Here is a 22,304-nt window from a genome sequence, read left to right as displayed (position 1 = left end):
GAGTATGAATTTTTTTTAGATCCCTTTATAAGCCAAATGATTAGGAAATTGCTATTTTCTATGTTCATTTTCTTCCATAGTTATTTTCTTCCCTCAGTTACTTAGAATCCTGTGAATTTCCCATGGCAAAATTGTAAGAGCACACACTCCTAAATGTAAGGTGGGCTTGTGTCTTATCCTAGTCAGAAGAACTGAGGAGAAACAAAAAGTCTATTTTCTTTTCAGTAATTTGTTTTCCACTGTGAGATATCATTGTTCTCCTCAATTCTTTCACCACTTGGAACTAATATCATGCTTGCTTAGTACTACTGGTAGATGTCACTTGTGGTTTAACCCCAGTAGACAGGCAAAGAGCTTCTTGCTCACTAGTTGGATGAGCGAGAGAATAAAGAGTGAAAGTGAGAAAACTCATGGGTTGAGATAAAGACAGTTTAATAGGCAAAGCAAAATCTGTGTGTGCAAGCAAAGAAAAATAATTCAGTCACTACCTCCCACTGGCAGGCAGGTGGTATTCACTTCTAGAAAGAGTATCTTCATCACATATAATGGTTACTTGGAAATGCAAAAACCAAAACTCCTAATATCTCCCTCTTCTACTTCTCTTCCCCCAGCATTTTTTTTTTTTTTGCTAAGCACAACACTATATGTATGGCATAGATCCTTTGCTCAGTTGGTGTCAGCTTTAATGGTCATGTCACCTCCCACTTTTTCGCACACTCCTAGCCACATTGTTGTGAGAAGCAGAGAAATCCTTTGCTCAGTGCAAGCAGGTTTCAGCAATGAACAGAACATTGGTGCATTATCAACATTATTTTCATCACTAATCCAAAACATGCATCATATCAGTTACTAAGAAGAAAATTGACTCAATCCCAGCTAAAACCAAAACAGCATCTTCCATCCTCAGGTTAACATTATCCTCAGTTTACTGCAACATTTGTCACTCAAATACTCAGGCAGTCCTGGTGAGATCTTGCATGGTAGTGCGACCTTGAGGACAACAGTTGCTAGCCCTTAGTACTTTGGTTGAGTATGTTCAACTCCAGAATGGACTGGTAGTCAGGGAAACGAGAATAATTCATAAGTACACCCTAGAACAAGCATCATGTTTCAAATCTGTTGGTACACAAAAAGTCTGCAAATGACAGCACTAAATAAGACATGCACTAAGCATAGTTGTGTTGTGAATACTGTAATTGTACAGTCTGGATTTTGCCCATGCTACTTATTACTCCTTTCAGGAGACCAGTTCTCTAGGAGTTCTTTCCTAGACTTCCTTGAAGTTAAACAACCAAATCTCAGAACAGTCCTGCTGAAAGGTACATTGTATCCCCCATTTCATGGAATTACTTAGAGTAGGTAAGCACTAAGGGTGAACATTAAAAGGTCTCTTCTATATGTCAGTAACTATTCCCCTGAAACACCATAACTCAAAGGAAGGAGGAATGAGGGTCTTTTACGAGTGTCTTAAGAAACATCCACTTCCCACTGTCAGCTCACTTTCCTGAGATGATCTCTCTGATCAAGCACATTTCTAGGAAAAGTAAATATTAGCTTAGACAAGCAAAACAGTTTTTTTCAATTGCCCAGAAGCCAGGATGGATAAGATGAATTTTACTGTAGGAAAATGCAATTTGTTGTTAATATATTTTAGGTGGAGATAACCCAGGCAGAAATCTTGGCCGCCCTTGAGTTTAAGAAAGTTCATATTAGAAATGCAATTTTCTATGTCATCTGTGGTTTTGGGATTAGTTTCTGTATCCTGTTTTGTTTTTGCAGACCAAGAGAGGTAGATTTACTTCTTTCTAAGCTAATGTACACAAGCCATCCAAGCATAACACGTAAAAACAAAGGAAACTCTGCACTGAGCATAACTTCAGCTTCTTGGTAATTTTTCCCTTATCCTCCCTGCAGTAATCAAAACATTTCAACATGCACCTCCAGGTACTGCTTTTTCAGAAGGCTCACAGGTCTCTGCTTGAGAGTCATGTGAAAGGTTCAAGGCTAGGGTCTGGGACCTTGCACTGCTTTATGCTCAAAAGTTCAAAGACATATGTCAATGTCAGAAGCAGTGACTACTGTGACAAGATGAGGAGATCTTCAGGAGAAGTAATGACATGGGAAGAAGAAAATAAAAACAGTTTGAAGGTACTTTTAATGCGACTTGCATATACTGTTTGTAAGTGATAGGAACAGAGACAGAAGTATTGATCCTGTGACACACATTGCATTTAGCAGAGTGCTCATTACTGTGAGCAATCAATAATTCCATACGTGACTTGCAATTATAAGCACTGCACAAGAGGTAAATATTTCTGGATCAGGGCATTAAATGTGATGGCTCTGGATTTCAATTAATATGAAATAAACACTCCAGGCTTGCAATTCATCAATTAATTCAAACTGTTATTCAAAATTAACCATTCTATAAATTAGTAAGTACAGGATCTCTAGAAAATTGCTACCAGGACTCCATAGAAAGCTCTTCAGGAAGTTTGGAAAAGTAGACTCTGCAGTTGCCTGCTAGGTATTTCTTTTTGTACATAAGACAGCAAAACAATTTAAGGGTTCGTAACAGAAAACTAAGAGTGATTAGTTGTACAGGCCGGATGAAAAAGAAGACACTGTATTCCCCAAAACATCTTGAATTACTGTAATTAACACCCACAGTACCAGGTTTCTTTTGCAGATTTAATGATTGTCGGGGACTACTACACATTTTCACATTGCATCTTTGTTCAGACAACTATACTTTTGCTTTGTTTTTCTTCTTTCCTTCTCTCAGACCAACAGTTTAGGGAACTGCATATCCTTCTCATGTGTATAGCTGCTATAAAATAAGAAGCTCACTTCTGAATTCCTTGTAAGTATAAAATACATCAATTCAGTACTGACTCCTGAATACTGAAGTAAAAAGGAAACTGACAAATAATGAAGTCGCCATAATGATAACTTTCAGAAGCATATGGAAACAACTTATTTTCTTCAAAAAATGAGGAAGTATATAACAGCAAAACTACTTATCTGTGCTATTAAAGCCTTTCCACTTGCCTTCTTACCCATCTACTTTAATAATGTGTGTAAGAAAAACAGCTTCTGTCTTTTTCAAGCAATAACATGGGTTTTCAACTGCCCATTTGTTCAATTTTTCAGCAAGCACATTCAGTTTTCATCCTGTCTTGAGAAGTATCACTCAATAAATGTCTGCAAAACCACCATCACCCAAACCACTAATAATGTTTGGATACATGCTGCATCACCGATTGTAACTTCTCTCATCAGTACCACAGGATTGTCCTTCCTCTCTGTGATATTCACCTCCTGCTTCATCCTTAAGGTTAAAGTTCACTTAGTCAGGGAACTTCCTGTAAGTTTATATGATATCCTACAAATTGGAAAGCAGCAGTGAAAATTATTTAATTCTACATGACAAGTATTAATAGTCCACACACACTATGTTTACCACCTGGAACATAATTCATTTTCTCAGGACAACAGGAAGAGAAGAATTCTATTAAGTAAATACAAAATCCCTCTCATACATTTGAAACGAACCCTTTAAAATGAAACATTCACTATTTTGTCATACAATGCCCCAAGAGAAAAAGGATTAAAGATTCGTCTCTTCATTATCAGAAAAAAATTCACTCACTAGCACAAAATTCATTATTTTAAAAGTAGGGCAATAACCAGATTTCCAGTACTGCTATTTTGATGAAATCAGGGATAAATCAAGAAGTTACACAGTTATTTGCTGAGTTCCTCATGAAACAAAATAAAAATTCATCAGTGCAACTAATAGGTCTACAGTATATTTATGAAAACTGCTGTTTACGTGTACAGGTGGTCTGAAAGAAGAAAACAACAAGAAAAAAACAAAGCTTGCATTTCAGCTAAATACCTGAGGAACTTAATTCAGCAGAAACAGGATTATAACCTCTCAGACTTTTAGCTTTTGCTTCAAGGAATAAAAAAGCAAAAACAAAACAGAACAAAAAAAGCAAAAGCCTGAGCTTTTAATATTTAGTTCCTGATAAAAAAGCATACTAACGTGTATTGAGAACAAATACTGAAGAAGAAATCCTCTTTATAGTTTGTTGATCCAGGAGGAATCGCATGTGGAAATCTCAAGGCTAATCAGAGCGGTGGTAAAAAATAAATACATATTAAAAAAATAATAATAATAAAAAAAAATTAAAAAGCTCCTTCACAGTGTCAGATTTCCCAAAAATCTCAAAAGGAATTATTTGGAAGAAAAAAAAAAAAAAAAAAAAAAAGATGAACTGACCCACAGGTCTTTTATCATAGTATCCCTAGATGATTTCAAAAGAAACACATTAATTGTTCTCATATAGTTGCCAGCTCTCCTGCTTTTTCCATCCTGGTATCTGTGACAAGTTTTTTCCTTCCATATTACCACCAATAGAAGCTTCTACAAACAACGTTGCCAAGTAAAACTTGATATCTTCTTTGCCACCAAAATTAGCTATTATCTACAGCACGACTTGAGGTGCAGCTGAGGATACTAGCTACATTTTCCAGCCTCTGATGTACCTAATGCAGTAAGAGCTACATCATTAACAACATCTATGTCAGCTAATTAACACTAGGTAATGTTAATTAATATGTCTGTAGTTACATGTTTGCTGTCAGCCATACCACAAATGACCCATTAGAGCAAGCAGACATGACCACTCTGCTTTGTAAAATCGAAACATTTATACGCTGTGGGACATACAAGTCTGGAACCTGGGATTGGTGCCATCTATGAAGACTGCTGGGTCCACCCATCCCAGTGTATTACTGCAAAGCTGATGATTTTCAAATCAGTCAGTCCTGCTGCTCCAACATGGAGACATGGAGATGCCCCAAAAGCAACAATACTTATGTAACTGTACGTCTCATGGAGAACACATGATAGAACTGATCTATGCGTGGTTTGTAAGAACTTATCACGAATTTCAAGAAAAGCAGTTGTCCTGGCTGCTGGATATTATGAAAACTGATAGATCATCACTCAAAATAGCAGAGTGATAGATTACTGCTAAAAAAACTGTTTTTTCCATAAATCTACACACTTGTCATGTCTGATTTCTTTCATGGTCTCACAGTCTCAGCTGAAGTTTATTTAGCTTATAAACAGTGTCACTTGGTGACACAGGTTTTTTCATGACACATTTTCTTTTCCCCTTCCTCTTTTATGGTGTAACATGGAGAAAAACAAACAAACAAACAACAAACCAAAACGAATAAAAAAAAACAAAACAACCCACATCACTAAAAAGAAAAGCATAAAATTGCATGTCAGTTCTTTTTACAGCTCAGCTCAGGCCTTTAATGCATGGCTGTTCTAAAGAGTACTGTAAAAGAAGAGACTTCAAGAAAAAACTTTGTTTTTTTTGTTTTGTTTTTGTTTTTGTTTTTTTTTTCCAGTGGATAAAACTAACAGACAGTTAGAATGTGTATCCTTATTGTGGGTGTACCGGAGTTTGAAAATAAGGTGCTATATATCGGTCTTCTTGCAGGATTCATATGTGATAGAAAAATATTTATAACCAAACTCTGGAACTATATTTCAGATGACATTTTGTATCTGTTGCTACCATGACCATAATAGTGTTTAGAGACCACTGTCTAATGCTTTGAAATAGACAGATAAAATAATATGAGTTCACATGATTATAGATGCTTTAGAGCTAAAGGCAATATCCAGACTGCTTGTATAAGCTATTATTATTATTATTATTATTTTTTGTTACATACCAATTTTGGAATAAACCTGGAAAAAACTGTCTCTGCTTATTGTCTTTACATTCAGTTGTAAAGCTGAAATTACACGGAAAATAATAATAATAATAAAAAATATTTTTAATGCCCTTTATTTTCTTTCTGAAGTGCAACTACAATGGATCTAGAAGTGTAATTTAACAATTTATGCACAGTAATTTTTTGTTATATTTGTAATCACTTAGGTATAGAGATGAGATTTTTAGCTAGATATATTATCTTTTATTAGACTAAAAGATATTTTTGTTTAAAAAAAAAAAAAAAGATTTTGGGCATCTAGCTTTTTATCTCACCTGAAATAGGAACAAGAGACTTCAGGCTTAAGGCCGGTTAAGAATAATTGCTAAGAGCAGAATTTCATTATGCTAATCAACTAGAAAAGCTGCAAGATATGCAATGCAGGATGATTCTCTAAAGAACAAGATGATTGTGAGCAAGAGAACCATAAAGGTTTTAAGAGTACAGACACAGTGTTATTCTAGATTTGATATACATGTAATTTGGATTACCTGTTCTTTGTTCGTGACTTTTTTTTTGTTTCTTTGTTTTGTGCAGAACTGGTGATATTAGGACAGAGTGGTTGGGGAGTGTGGGACGCTGTCTGGTTCTCAAGCTGGAAGGTTGCAGAAGGTATGCAGAACCCCTTGCATATTGTGCAAGGCAATGATGGAAAGCAAAGATCAAGTACAGCTTAGTCACCAGATTCAAAAATATGAAAATCAACTCACCTCCCAGAGTCTACAGCTCAAAAGTCTGACTGCTGAGTAGCTGTGCTCAGCGACATCACAAAGGCTCAAAGGACTGGTAAAGTTTGACAACTCGTGATGTGCTCTGTAAATCTGCACTGCTGAACATTTCTATATTAATCTATTAACTCTTTTTCCTAGTAACTCATATGCATGGAAATTGTGCGTGTAACTTCAAAGGATGATGCTGCAGTAAAACAAGTTAATGTGCAACAAAAAACAAGCTGCCAGCCAACAATTTGGACTCCTTAGGTGAGTTAAAATCAGAGATATTTAATTAAATACTCAAAGCCCCAGACTAGGCCCTCTGGAGAGCTCAGAAACTTGCCTTATTTGCAGCAAAAGATTTAAGTATATAATAAATGCGGAGTTATTACAGTACAGTTTCTACTTCCCTCAAAGACTCAAGCAATGTTTCTGCTGATACTGCACACTTTCCCTAAAGAGATTATTATGGTAATCCCAAATATTATACTACCCAAGCTATCTTACATTTGAGCTCATCAGATCCAATGTTCTGCAAATAATCTCCAGCAGCTTTAGACAGTGTTTATATAAGCTGGTCAGAATGGTTCTTTGAACAGTGATGACCATGTTTTTCTATGAAATTCTCTACAGAGCAAATGTGCACTTGTTAAAAATAAAAAAAATAAAAATAAAAAAAAATAGCAGCTTGCACAGATAATACACTGAATACACATAGTTCTTTCCAGAAGCTCTGTAACTTTGACAATCTATTTCTTGTAATTAATTAATTAATTAATTAAGAATGTTTTCCTTACACACTTTACGATATTGCAGCAGTTTATCAGAGACAATTCTTTTCCCTTCTTACTTTTCTTTATTTTTTTCAGATATCTATCCACTTTTTTTTCTTTTTTTCTTTTTTTTTTTTTTTTCCCTTCTTCTTCATTTTTTGTTTTTACTTGAATAAATGGATCAATGGACTTTGTAAAGGAAAGTCCAGGTGGCATAGGAAATGTTTATGATCTATTTCATCCATCAAGAGTGGGTTGAAATTTTAGTGCAGTCCTCCATATCTCAGTTGTTACATACTACACATACAGAGATTAGCGCTATTCAGGTACAAAGCCCTGCAGCATAGAGATTGCAGAGAATGGGCTGAGAAATATTTGTGTTTTAACGTTGTGACATCACACAACCTTATCCTTCTCCCATCCAGATGGTGAACAAGTGAAAGGACCACTGTACAGTGCAGGCCACAGAAGCAACTGGCACCCAGCATTTTCAGTATTCATGACTCAAGTGCCACTAACCAGAGACTGAAGCCAGCCTCAGTATAACTGGAGGCTTCAAGTATAATCCTATTTAACTCCTCCTCCACTACTACTTATCTTCTGAACTGCTTCCCAAGCACTTGTGTTGATAAGGGGACAAAAATGTGCAGCAACACCACAGCTGGAGATCTAAAAGAAACAGCAACATCCTGAGGGATGGATGATAGAAGTGCAATATTGCAGTGTAGTGCATATGAGTAAGGATTTAAGAAGGTTGTTCACTCTGTGGATGTACACAAATCAGAGCTGCTGGATCTACAAAGAGTGTAGTTTCAGAGAAATTGCCAGCTGGGTCAGAACTGTCTTCTATCATCCCACTTCTTGAATATTCTGTTTCAAATATTTTACTTCATTTAAAATTTTCCTACAAATTCTGAAACACTCAGAAAACGTCGAGCATTTTTCCTTTGGGAGCATAGATAGATAAGATAACAGTATGGAATCAAATAGTAACTACATCATTATTTCTGGAAATTTTTAAGCTCAACAATGCTAGAAGTATATTAAAAGTATAATAGAAACAGAAATATCTCTATGTGATACTTGGAAGAGAAAAGCATTTTACCTTTCGTAGCAGCTCATCACTTAAATAACCCAGCACTGCTTCATTTTTTGAACATTCAGTGTTCAAAAATTGAATGTTCAAATATATACTGACTTTCACTGAGGTCTCAGGTATGGTTTACTTTTTCTTAACAAAATATTGGAAAAAGTAAGAAGGGAGGCTGAGATTTTAAAAAATTCAAACCTAAAACACACACAGATAATTACTGTCATGTTAATTTTCACAGGAAAAAATTGCATGTTTATAATGTCAACCATACTAGGGACAAAGAAGCACCTGAATGCCCAGAAACTGTTGCATGCAGTAGCATACATAGCAAGTTCCATAATTTTTACATTCGGAATGAACCTTTAAAAAGCAAATATACTTATTTATATATAAACTATTGTTACAGTTAGGTAACTGTATATACCTCAGTAGATACTGCACCCAAGTGTTGCATTTTACTTTACAACATAAAAAAAATGTTACTTAAAATGACTTAAAAGCATTCTTGAAGTACGTTCATCAGTTACTAATATACCTGGAAATTTTTAATTTCTACATTTGTCCCTTTTTCTATGTGTAATTAAGCTAGTGAGAACACACAGAAAAAAATATTCACATCCAATAATGATGCAAAATAATATTCATCATATTAAAAGTATCCTGCTGTGGAAACCAAACGTAACATAAAATACTACTTATGCCTTATCAATTAGCCTGATACCTATTTGATTAGCATAGCTGATGGCCTATAGCACATTACTATAACTAGCTAAACACCCCTCTGTATTTCCTTGAGTATGCATGACTACAAAATAATTTAAATATTTAACTATAATTTCCTCAGTGTTCCCCAATATACAATCTCCAATACAAATTACTACAGTTGTATCACTTATTGTAGGTAGGAAATGTCGCAATAATTACATTTCTGTAATTGGTGTTTTCTTTTATCAAATCCTGAAAATTAAGCACAGCAACTAAAGTAGTCCAGCAATAAGCAGTGAAGAAGTATATAATCAATCATGACAGACTATGGACCACAAACCAAGGTGTGAGAATAGCAAATCAGAATGAAGGGAAGCACAAAGGTTTATTTTGCACCTTGACAAGTGAGATTTTTGTCAACATCTCTGCCTTTTCTTTTTCCCCCTCTGAACTTCAGAATTTCTATTTCTGTATAAGTTTAATTCCTGGAATCTTTGAAAATCTATTAATTGAATGCAATTAAGAATTCTTAGTTGTACCACTTTCTGAATGACTTATGCAAGGTATCTTCAAGAAAATTAAGTCCGATTCGACCATTACAGTCATATACTTTAATTAACAATACTTTGGCAAACCACAAGATGTAGTGCAATTTAACAAACTAAAACATTTTAGTAAGCTAAATATATTGCATATTTTCAGTCCTAAGAAACCACTAATTAATTCAGCTTTTTATGTGAAATGTGTCAGGGCTTAAATCTTCTTGCCAAAATAGCTAACTGTAATGCTCAATGAAAAGTTGAGAGGGAAGAATACATAAGAATAGTTTATGCTTCTTCTGTTAATGAGCATGATTCACTAGTGAAAGTTGTCTTAAAAAATGGGAGAGTTGCTTTTACTTTCTCTCTGCCTTTTTTTTTTTTTTTTTTTTTCTCTCTCTTTTAAGACAGAGGATCATCAGTCTGAAGAGGCCCAAGAAGAAGGAACGGCAAAATGTGTTTCTACTGGTAAAGATTCTGGTTCTGAGTAGTACTAACTAAATCTGGGGTAATTCAACACACTCCAGTAGAATTGCAGAAGTACAGCAAAAAGATCTAACTTACACTATAACTTTACATAACAGTCATTTCAGTCAAAGGAATAATTTCCCATCCCCTTTTCTGGAACTCTTTCTTTATAACACCTTCCGCCATCCTTTATGCACAATATAACTTCTACAAGGCAAAACGATAAGATGTATAGACAGCAACAGTAAAACAATAAAAGTGATTTCAGCCTGAAATGACTCAGATGTGTTCTCTCCTTAGAATGTCTTGAATTTTACCATATTTTTTTATCACCACTATGGATTTTCACTTTTACACATTTTTATTTAAAATCTTTGCTCTATCTTTTGAAAAGCAATCAAATCAGCTGGAGATATTCTTGGATTTGCATCTGTTGCATTCTGAAAAATGTTATACTTCCCAACTGTCTACTTACCAATTTAATCTGCCATTTTTTAACACAGTAGGAAGAATTAATCTTTAGTAAAAGAGGAGTTTTCTCAAGGATAGATTTGGGATGTTGTGATTAATATTTTCCTAATTATTTTTCATGGGAATACCAGACAATTAAAAAAAGTAAGAAGAAAAATATTTGAACTCACCAGTTGCCTCTGTTTTTATTCTGTGTTGAATATCACACATTTTGTAGTAAATAAATAAGATGCCTAGGTGCAGAAGAGTATTCCCTATGTGGTCACACCTGTGCTGCTGCAAAAGTGGAGTCTTAACAGACTGCATTAACAAGATTAAGTGGAAGAAGTGCTAAAGGCATAGACTGTTCCATTTCATTAAAGAAGGGAGGAAGACTGCTTGAGGAACTATGTAATGAAATATTTTATTCTGATACCATCTTTTCATAGAATGCATTTCTTACTGCAACCGAGTCATTTTAAAATAATACTTATTTTCTGGAAATTTGGCACATTAGTCTCTGTCTTCCTTTGCTATTAGTTGCTTTCATTGCAACTGAATATTAAAAAATGCAAAATTAGAATATCAGATATAAGATTATAAAATTATTACAGATTTAAAAAGAACACCTTATGACACAATACATGCATCATACCTAAGTGTATCCAGACATAAAATGTTAATTTCCTCACAGTGTTTCTAGACACTGTGTGACAGACCTGACTGAACAGCACCTCTTGGAGAACCACTGCACTGAAGTAACATCAAATGAATTCTAGTTCAGCTTGGTTTGTGCAGCTATTTAGGGAACGTAGGAGTAAGATAGGGGCTCTAGGGGCATGAAAGTTTTTGTTTTATTATGAATCTCCTAATACAGTTGGCCAGAGCCTGAAACAAGTTTTACACAGGCTTTCTGTCAAAAAGAAAGCAAAAGAAAGCAAGACATAAAATGAAAGTGCTGATACTAGATAGCTAACACATTAGTCTTTGTGGGATCTTTGCACTCAGAAAGATTCCGTTACCCGCCTGTTACACATTCCCAGGCATTTTTGCTAGCATGGCTCTGTCAGTTTATTTCATTTAAAGGTAACCTTTCCTTGCTACACCATTTTCTCATGTCCTAACCTTTTGCAGAAAGTACTTGTTGGAATAGAGATGATTCAGATTTTAGCAGTTCTGTTCTGCTAGCTCTGCATATTCATTCCCTTGGAATTTGTGTCAAAGATGAAACGGAGAAGACTTCATTTTCAATACACAGTAAGGCTGACACACAGAGAAGATTGTTAATCCTACCTACTATTGAAATAAGATGTTCAAAATTGCTAGAGTCTCAGACTTTGCTTTTCAGTGTTTGTTCTGATAAGACACAGAAGTTGAGGAATTTTCAAGAAAAGAATTTGATGCAAGGGGAAAAACTTGGAGAGGGTTCCAAAGTTTATGAAAATAAGGATGATTACTGAAGATTAGAAGTGCAGAAAACAAACTAACACATGAGCTGGGAATAGGCAGCCTGAAAAACATTTTTCCAATAAAGAGGAAAAAATTCTTTGAAGGATAATAAGAACCAGGATGAGTTAATTACTTATAATAACTCATTTGAATCTACACAAACATTACGCAGCTATTTTTTCATGACTGTTCCAAGCACCAGTCACGTAGGCTACATGTGATGCTGTGGGATTATAATCTTAAACAAGGAACCAAACTTCTGGCTTGCCGTGTTTCAGATGAATAAAAATTCCCTGGCTTGCTAAAAAAAAGAGGAATTGCCTTCTCTCTATTATTTCATAAGTGGAAGCCTTTGATGTTATGGGGCATAATATTTCTTGACTGGATAAATAATTGGTGTATAATTTTCCTCCTGTTGCAACAGCATCTCATTCTGCTGAAGTAGTGATTGCCTAACAAGATTTCTATGTCTCACTGTTCCATAATATATTACAGTTCCCTATTAGACACACCACTTACAGATAAAAAACATGGATCAAAGAAATGGCCAAAAGAAATGAACAACATTTAAGGTTTTTTTGGGTATTTTATTCTCTCTCTTTTTTTTTTTTTTTTCTTTCTACCCCCTTCTCTAGTTTGTGTAACTGAATATTAGTTCTGCCTGAGTCAGAAAAAAATCAATAGAGTGCTGCCAAATATTACAAACCTTTCTGATGCAGGAATTAGCATCAGATTGGTGCTGAGAAACAACTCCAGACACACTGGTTTTCAAACTGAGAATCACCACTTGAGTACAGCCTAAACTGAGTACAGCCTAACTGCAGTCTTGCATGTCTTACAGGAGGTACTCCACCTCCATCAGCATTGATGCAGGACGACTTTGGACTCAGAAGTCTTTGGATCCAGAAGAAAATGGCAGTATTTAAACTCTTACAAAAAATACAATGAAAGAACATACTTTTCAAATCTAAATTTGCAGTGGTCAAAATGTATCTCACTGACTCTCAGCTGAAAAAAAAATGACACTGAAGTACAGCTACAAAAGACGAACAAATATAAAATGATAACTCCACTCATTTATAGGATAGAGTCCTGCAGGCTCTGATTTCCATGCATTTCTAGCTGCATTTTGACCAGAAAGTTTTCTTATGAGCTTGGCCAGAAATAAGAGAGAATCTGAATAAAGGGTTGACATATAATTAGTTGCCTATTTTTTTAATTTATTTTTATTTTTCTCTCTTCAAACTGTTTGCGAGAGATAATTTTAAGATAAAGACAGGCAAGAATGTGAGAGTGATTAATGCTATGAAATACAACCTTATTCCTTAACAGTCTGGCAGTTAATTCTTTCATCAGTCCAATTTGCTTTGCACTTCCAAATATCTTATAACACACAATCACATGTTTAGGTGATTTAGAAAGAAAATAAACATCAAAAGTTGTTGCACAGACACTGACTATTGCACTACAGGAAAAAGCAAATAAAGAAACAAACACAGTGCTCGTGAAGAACAAAGGTATTCAAATAAAAAGAGGTAACTTACTGGATATTGTGGGTATTTCATAGGACAGTGAACACTTGAGGACACAATTTTTCTGGAGCCATCCTAGGCATGTTGGTAGTTCATGGAGTCCTCCAGCTGTGTATGTGAAATCTGTTCTAAGTGATAACCCTGGCTTAAATGATTTGGCTGGGTGAAGAGTAATCTAGCCATCGTTTTAGGGGCTAAAGAACATGGGGGCTACCAAGCAGGTGCAGTGGGATTCACTTCTGCCCAGACACTTTGCTCTTGCTAAGAGCAGGAACAAGATGCCTCCACAGACAGAAATATTTTTCTCTTGCTCCAGTTTTTTTATTATTATTATTATTATTTTATTTTATTTTATTTTATTTTATTTTATTTTATTTTATTTTATTTTATTTTATTTTATTTTATTTTATTTTATTTTATTTTATTATTATTTCTTATAAATCACAGAAACATCCAGATGTCTAGGGAGCAAAGGGAATGACAAACACGAGTGTATGTATGTGTACAAGCTTTTATGGGTTTAGAACTTCATTTGGTGTGAACTGGTCCAGGGCTGCTGAAGTCAGCGAAGTCAGTCAAATTATATTAACTGCAGGTCAGGTCCTCTATCTCATTTATTCCCTCATTACAATGCAGTTAAAAAATAATGGAAGACAGTGTTATTAAAGAGGCCATAGACTGTACTGCTCTCCTCTTGAAGGCTGCATATTCAGCCCCTAGGTCTCAACTTCCAAAGCCAGAGGAAACTGAGTGGCTGCTTCTAGTTTGTGGCTCTGCACGATTTCAAAGATGAAGCTTTTGCTGTTTCACTGTAGGAAGCAGGTATTGTCCTTGGGGAATGTGATCAGATGAGCATGCCACTTGCTCTCTTTTTCTTTGTATATTCTTTAACCATGCAAGCTCTGATCCACCTTGCAAATGTCCTTTCGGAAACTGGCCTTCCTCCCTTGTGGATACAGAACAGAAAGAATAGCCTTACTGTATCCTGAAGTCTTGTGATCTGTAAATCTAAGTCTCCACAGCCCGGGGAACATTTCAACAAGGTGAATCAAGTTCTATTCCACTTGTAAGCTAAAGATACAAAAATGGTGATGCTACCTCCTGGTTTAAAGAAAAATCAATACAATTGTATATAGATTCCAGGGGCTTTAATCAGGGCTGCTGTACATACAAGGGAATCACAGCAAAAGGATAGGTGGCAAGGTATTCTGTTGGTTCTTTCCTTTTTGTTCTGTTTTGTTTTCTGAGACTGGGTGAAGAGTCCCCCCATTAGAATGGGTGAAGAGAATGAAAGAGAGCATGCCAGAAAAGGTCAATTAGCGCACTGTGCAGTGCTTTTTAAGTTCAAGGACTTCTGAAATGGTAACAGAGGCTATACCTTTATGTACAGAAAAGAAGGATCTTTGGAGAACCTTATAACATTAGGGTGACAGACTTCCTCTGTTGGTATGACCTCTAACAGCTTTGAAACATATTGAATTAGCTTTATGAACTGAGAACTAGATGGTTATCCATACAAAATTTGAAGAAAATCATGGACATGTAGGAAATAGTAGCTCTGAACCAAGTGGAAATTGCTGACCTCAGACTTTCAGCTGGTCTATTATTAAACTTCACTGCGAAAATTTGCAGTGTCTGGGAGACTTGTTCTGAGCGAATTTTTTTCTCACTGCTTCTCATTTCACTTTCCAAGAAGCGATATGCTCCTCTTGATAAAAAGTCTGTTTCTTAAAATGGATACTGCATCCCTTTGGAACACATAAGGAGAAATCAAGGGCTAAATCCAAGAAGTAAATCAGGTATATTAGACTTTTACAATGTGAATGTTCACAAAAATACCTGGTAAGACCATCAAATAATGATTGGAAGCTACTGATTTTGAAAGCAACCATCCCCATGTATTCATGATTTCAAACCTCACATTAAACCTCGTGTCAAATTCTCCATAATGGATTTTAGCATTGGAATGAATTGTTTTCCATCAACTATTTCCTGAAAAGACGGGTCAGCTATTATGCTTCTGGAACTATTGATAATTTCCACAAGTCTATTTTCATAGTGGTGCTACTTCTAGTGGGGCTGAAACTATCAGTATCAAAAAAGACGTACCTAAAAGAGCTCTTTTGGAAGCAAAGTGGTCATGAGTACTCCTCAACATCCTTTGTAACGCTATATTCTGAACTATGCAATCAAAAAACCTTTCAAAATACAGTAGACATGGTACCAATGGCTCACCATTGAGTGACTGTCTTCAGATGAAATCTGAAGCAAGGTCCATGTTTACTGTCATGAGTCAAAAGAACTATTCTGTTGCAATGTATGCTTAATATTTGTGTAGAAATGCAGTTTTCTTTTATAAAAGCAGAGCAAATAGACATACTTTTGTTATGACTGGAGATTATCAGAAAAAAACACAAAAGTTCATATTGGGCAAAGCATTTTCTTCCACTCTACATTTAACATGTAATGAATTGCAGCACTTCTGGACATGAAGCTAACACTCTTTGCATTCACAGGTTGCCAAAGATTTGAAGCACTGGATAGATTCTGTCAATGGGTTATGTTTCATACCTAAATGATTCACCAATACAATGTTAGTATTGCTATGATTAGAACTACCAGTTGGTACTCTCTTGTTTGTCACTTTCTGAAAAGTAGAAATTCCTTGACAGTTGAACATATTGGCCCAATTTATTCAACTTTTATTTTCATAACAGTCTGAGTATGGATTATACAGTCCAGTAATCAAAATAATAATAATAATAATAATAATAATGGATTTATCTATTTGCATAGGATGAATAACTCCCAGGTTTTGGCCAATTACAGAAATGATTTTTTTAATGATAGCTGTATTAAAACCTTACAACACTCATCCCTATTGCAATAATGCATAATTTTATATTTAATATGTATGTTATCATCTCACTTTTACAGCCACATCTACTCTAATAATCTGGTCAACTGTTAAAATGGCATCTCTTCTTCCCCTAGATCGACATTTTTGTCTGATCTCAACTTTATAGAATACTGGGGGCTGCTGGTTATCATTAAGGAAGAGTTCCCTTTGGACCAAGGGATAAAACTTACTCTGGTGGACTCTCACTGGTCATACTTGCAGTAGCATCATAGGAAACATATCAGTTGAACTGCTGTGCAAAACATGGGATGGAGAGAGTAAATTTAGCAAGGCTTTACTTTTGAGGCTCAACAGCCTTGCGAGAACTAAACATTGTTTCCTCATGCGTCCCCTAAACAAGCCTCATTCACTTGCCTGAATCTTTGTGCCTCTATAAGGAAAATAAATAAATAAAAAAAATGACCCTTCTGAAGCAAGAGAATCACTGTTGTCTGCTTCAGAGACCATACTGGCTGAACTGTTAATCAAAGCTGTAGCTTACGCAAGCCTGTGACTCTCAAGGAAAGCACAAATAAATCATCCAAGGCTGAATTTTTTTCATTCTTGAGAAAATCACTTTCTTCAGTTCTTTCTAAACCAGCAGAATCAGCAACAAGACATTTTCTTGAACTTACTGAATTGGTCTTGAAAAATAAAAACTAAACCACAATGATTTAAGCAAGTATTGTAATTACTTTAAGCATTAACTGAAATATTTTAAAGTTTGTACAAGACCAAGTCTTCAATACTTCAAACTAAATATGAAGTGAAGCCTCTTGATTTTACTCTCATAAAGCACTCTGAGTAGATTCTACCTCCTACAATGTGGTGCACTTTAAACTGTGGATTACACTCTATAATGTCTAGTTGGAATTCTAACAAGACAGAACTGTTTATCCATCAGTAACCACAATTACCTTAAAAAACTTAGGGAAGCCAGCGTAACCATGCACAGTTCAGTCTGAGGATTTTATATATCTACTTTAATGTAGGGAAACAATAATTGTCTCAGGCATGATTGCATTGTATCTTTGGTATTTTATTGCCAGCAATGCTGCCTTTGAAGAGTGCTTGTAGCACGCTCCTTTAGTCTGCTTAGTCCAAAAACTGGAAACAGTGGAGCAAGATGACAAACACAGCAAAACTGTTTCAGTAGGGATCTTCTCATGAATTTTTGTTACATCCAGCTGGGGGGAGAAGGGAGATTTTATGCTTTACAAATGGGAACATTGCCTGCCACATCACAAGGTCAGCCACAAAGAAAGCTTCACTGCTGGGTTTCTAATCTCAAATCTCATGCTCATTAATAATACACAGTACAACATCAAACCTTTCTAAAACAACAAGCCCAGAACTTTGCTTTAATAACTCTGTCAGCACTTTTCCTTTGCACCCCTGAAGATGAGGATTGTACTTTTGACAGAAGGAGTGAGTGCTTTTAAGTCACTCTACTAAACTCTAGCACAGGATTCTGTTACCAAGTGCAGTGTGTGAATAATAGATGCACAGGTCAACAATAATAAATAAATAAATAAATAAATACTAACTAAGGGTCATGTGTGTGGCAGGCAATAGAAATGTAGTGGAGGATGAGGATGCAGCAGCCAATGTACTATGCTGATATTTTAACTGCTGTATTCTGTAGGATCTCCAAACACATGGTAAAGCTAGTGACACCAATCTTGGAGGTCCTCCAGGATGGCATGAAATGGAGTACAGAGACACTATGCTCAGTATGACAGCTTTGTTCTGGTTGCTGACACAAATGAAATGCTTCACATAAAGGCCAAAGAAGAAAAAACAAAAAAACAAAAAAGCAAAAAAGCAAAAAAAAAAAAACCTCCCAAAATTTTGGTGCTTTGACAACTGTCATCTAACAGCATTTTAATTCAAGGTGAAGACGGTAGACCTGTATAAAATGACTAAACGCCTCCACAGGATATGACAGGTCAGTGATTTATTATTGGATCCATGTGTTTGTAGATCAGTCACACTGAAAATTTTGAGTAGACAAAGTAAATATCTTAGGTGTGTGTCTAGGATAATCTCATGAAGAATTTAATTCTGAAAGTATAACAAATTTCCTCATAATTTATCTTATCAACAAAATGGCATCAGAATGAAGGTAAAAGAGTGAATGAATTATTCTAGCACCAAGTGTAAGTGACTTCTTGCATGTTTTTTAAGAAAAACTCTCCTGAAGTATCTATTATATATTTATTTATCTAGAACATGTCCAGAGAAGGGCAACGAAACTGGTGAGGGGCCTGGAGTACAAGTCTCTTGAGGAGCAGCTGAGGGAGCTGGGCTGTTTAGTCTGGAGATGAGGAGGCTCAGGGGAGACCTCATTGCACTTTACAACTTCCTGAAGGGAGGTTGTGATGAGGAGGGGCTTGGCCTCTTCTCCCAGGCAACAAACAGGACACAAGGAAATGGCTGCAAATTGTACCAGAAGAGGTTTAGATTAGACATAAGAAAGAACTTTTTCTCTCAGAGAGTGGTCAGGCACTGGAATGGCTGCCCAGAGAGGTGGTGGAGTCACTATCCCTGTCAGTGTTCAATAGGTGTCTGGATGAGGAGCTATGAGATCTGGTTGAGTGGCTTGTTGCACCATTGGTAATGGGAGGATGGTTAGATTAGATGATCATGTAGGTCCTTTTAAACTTTGTGGTTCTATGATTCTATGATTCTATCTGCAACTTCATTAGGACTAAATAGATTATTGCTTTCTCAGCATAACTGTGCAGAGTCTGTTGTTAAAACTACAAGGGAAAACAGAATCTGTTAGTACCTGTGAATGACAACCACAACAGAAACGTGGCCACATAATGAGGCAGAGTACAATAGCTTTAAAGCTTCAAACAGCAGTAAAGACCAATAAATGTAAGATGTCTTTACCAAACAGAATTTTGGGGACATTTTGTTAATTAGGGAAATTTGCATTGTATATTAGAACTGACGCATCAGAGCATGTTCTGAAGACACAGTAAGAACTCTTAGTAAGAGCTCCTCTCCCCTTTGAGCAACTGACAGAGCCTATCACTATCTACAGGATAAAAGTAAAGAGCAATACCAAATGAATCACAAATATAGTTTCTAACACACTAATGAAATAGTACACCTTAGAATCCTAGATTAGAATCTTGATCCTAGAATCAAATCCTAGATCCTTAGAATCTTAGAAAGTGTAAGCTGTAAGAAGAAAAGAAACTACTAGAATAGTGGTCTCTTGCTGGAGTTTTTTCATTGCTATCGTGGTGCTGTGACCTAGGGCTGGGTATGCTGCTCTAGAAGATAATGAAAGAAATAAACTTTATTGAAAACAAGAAAATGATTAGATGCAATATTTCTATCTCCTAAGGAGATATGGTACATGATGAAATTTGGTTAGAAAATCTCAATCAAATATGTGTTTCCTGTAATATTAAATCTGATACTTGTCTAAACAAGACAAGTCTACTTGTCTGAGGGTGGAAGAGTTTCTGCTCTAGAGACTGTGACTGAAAAATTTAAATGAATTTGCTTGAAAAAGTTAAATAGCAGAACAATTTTACTTATTAAAGTTAAGTATGAAGATACAGTCATATTCTTAAGTACTGAACTGCAATCATATTATAGCTGTCAGAAATGGCATTGCTATTAAAAATGTTTTAATTGGATGGTATACTCAGGTCTGCTTATAATGATCTTTTTATCCATTTTTCTTTTCTCTACAAGTGCTTTTTCTGTGGGGGGAAATTGTACGACTTTCTATCATCTGCCCCTTTGCACAGTTCTCATGTAAAATGCAATTACTGTGATTTTCTGCACCTCAAAAGTGCAGCCATTTTCCATAACTACACAGACAGAAAGAAAATGACCTGAATTCAAATTATTGTACAAGAGAGAGACCTTACTAACATGGCTTTTATTACTCAAGATGACAGTAAATAACTATGGATAGCACCAGAATTTTCAACTCAGGTGGTTATCCACTTGATTACTAACTAGCCCTACCTTATGTTCCCTTGGACACTAATGACTTCTTATGGCATGTCTTAGAAAAGCTGCATCCCACCAAGAATTATCTAACTAGGTAAAGGGAAAACAATATGCTAAGGATATCTATTTTAGGTGCAGCCCAGGTTAACATTTTCCTATTCGGTGTGTCTTCAGTTCTTAGATCAAAGAAGGCAACAGAAATGTAAAGTCCTGCAGCATCAGAAGCCTTTCTTCTCACTTTCTTAGCAATTACTGTTAAGCAAATCTGTCATTCAAACACAAATATTTTGCTTAGCAAAACAATACTAAAAAAAAAAATAACAGAAAACTTTATTAAACATGTCAGGGAACTGTTATATCTGCTAAAAAAAAAAAAAAAAAGTAGAGATGAAGAAAAAAAAAGAAGAAAGAAGAGCAATTCAAAACAGATGTTTTCAATATGTCTACCTGAAACCTTTTATAACAAAGTTCCCTCTCCACATCATTGATCTAAAGCTTTAACTAGCAGACAGTAAAGTCTGAAGGGAAAATAATGGTCTTTTAAATACCTGGGAATGAAAGGCAAATTGAGTTAGCACAGTGTAAGAGGCAAGTAATTACATAATGTCAATCCTGTTTTATACAGTTCAGTCTTTAAACAGCATGCAAAGAGAAGACATGTCTGGGAGAAAATATGAATCTTCTTACTTCCAGTGACTCATGCACTCTTTTCTCAATACAAAGTTAGGGACATTACATTAAACAACAGGCTCTTTGCTTAGGGGTATCTCAAATGCTGCTACTAACACTAGTAGTCTATGACTCTAAAATTTTCTCTACCTTTTGTCAGATGTCAGTAACTAACTATGGGAATACAAATCTTTACTGGGTAACTTCCAAAATGATCCTCTCTGCAAAAATAATGTCTATTATCTCAGTAAAGCAAAACAAAACAGGAAATACATAAAAAATTGACCTAAACTTAAGGCTGAAATCTTAAGCAATTTTATACCCTGACAGAGATAATATTCAATAACTGAAACACAAGTAAATCCCTGAAAGCAAACAAAAGGGAGCTTTAGATGGCTCATGTCTAAGGTTTGCATTGATTCACACCTTTGGTTTACTGTGTCTCTCGTACTTGTATTACTACTTGTGATATACCACATAGATTGATTCAGTAGGATTTCACATAACACAGTCAATGTCAGAAAAGGCATCTAGAAAACAGAGCAAGGACAGACAGGAAGCCAGAACTCAGTGCCACTTGTTGACTAAATTTTCTAAGAAAGAAGGTCACATGGCACTGTGAATTTCCAAGGAAATGCTATCCCTTAGCCTAACCCTGAGTACTATGCTTTCGCTAAAATTTACCTTAACTTGTCCCAGATGCAATATTTGCACCAACAGCAATCATTTTTTGTCCACCCTACACAGAAAATAGTAGTTAATGATCTTAGTATAAACTGGTATACTCACTTGAGAAAATTTCAGTGATATATGAAGATGTGGTCTCAGAATCCTTTGCGTAAGTGATGCACCTAGATGTATTTTAGATAGGATCACAGATAGCTTGGAATTGAGAACAGCTATTATGATCATGATTTTCTTTTATTATAGACCTCCATTGTTAATCCTAGCAGGGTGCACACAATTAAATATGTGTGATACTGAGTATCTCAAAAGATTACAAGCTTTGACAGCTTGGCTTCCTCCAAAAAGGTATAGATTGCATGTTTTTCCTGTGTAAAGCTATGGAGAATTTGAAACTTTTCTCTGTCATGGTGCCTAGAAGTGGTTAGAAGACAATGTTTGGGTTAGAGTTCTTCTTTTTTCCCTTTTCCTTCTCCTGTCCTTTACTGCTTTCATAATAAACGAATTCAGCACTGTTGCTTGCTACTCAGTCTCCTTTTCCAAA

General features: G+C 35.6%; 1 protein-coding gene across 1 annotated transcript in view; it reads right to left on the bottom strand.

Annotated features, from left to right (window-relative positions):
• The window catches only part of RORB (RAR related orphan receptor B), a 136,846-nt gene that overhangs the window by 35,762 nt on the left and 78,780 nt on the right, over window positions 1-22,304 (bottom strand). The window lies entirely within an intron of this gene.

The sequence above is a fragment of the Excalfactoria chinensis genome, chromosome Z (assembly GCF_039878825.1).
Source record: "Excalfactoria chinensis isolate bCotChi1 chromosome Z, bCotChi1.hap2, whole genome shotgun sequence".
In the NCBI taxonomy this organism is placed as follows: Eukaryota; Metazoa; Chordata; class Aves; order Galliformes; family Phasianidae; genus Excalfactoria; species Excalfactoria chinensis.
Note: the sequence above shows the minus strand (reverse complement) of the source record. Positions and strands in the feature narration are given on the sequence as shown.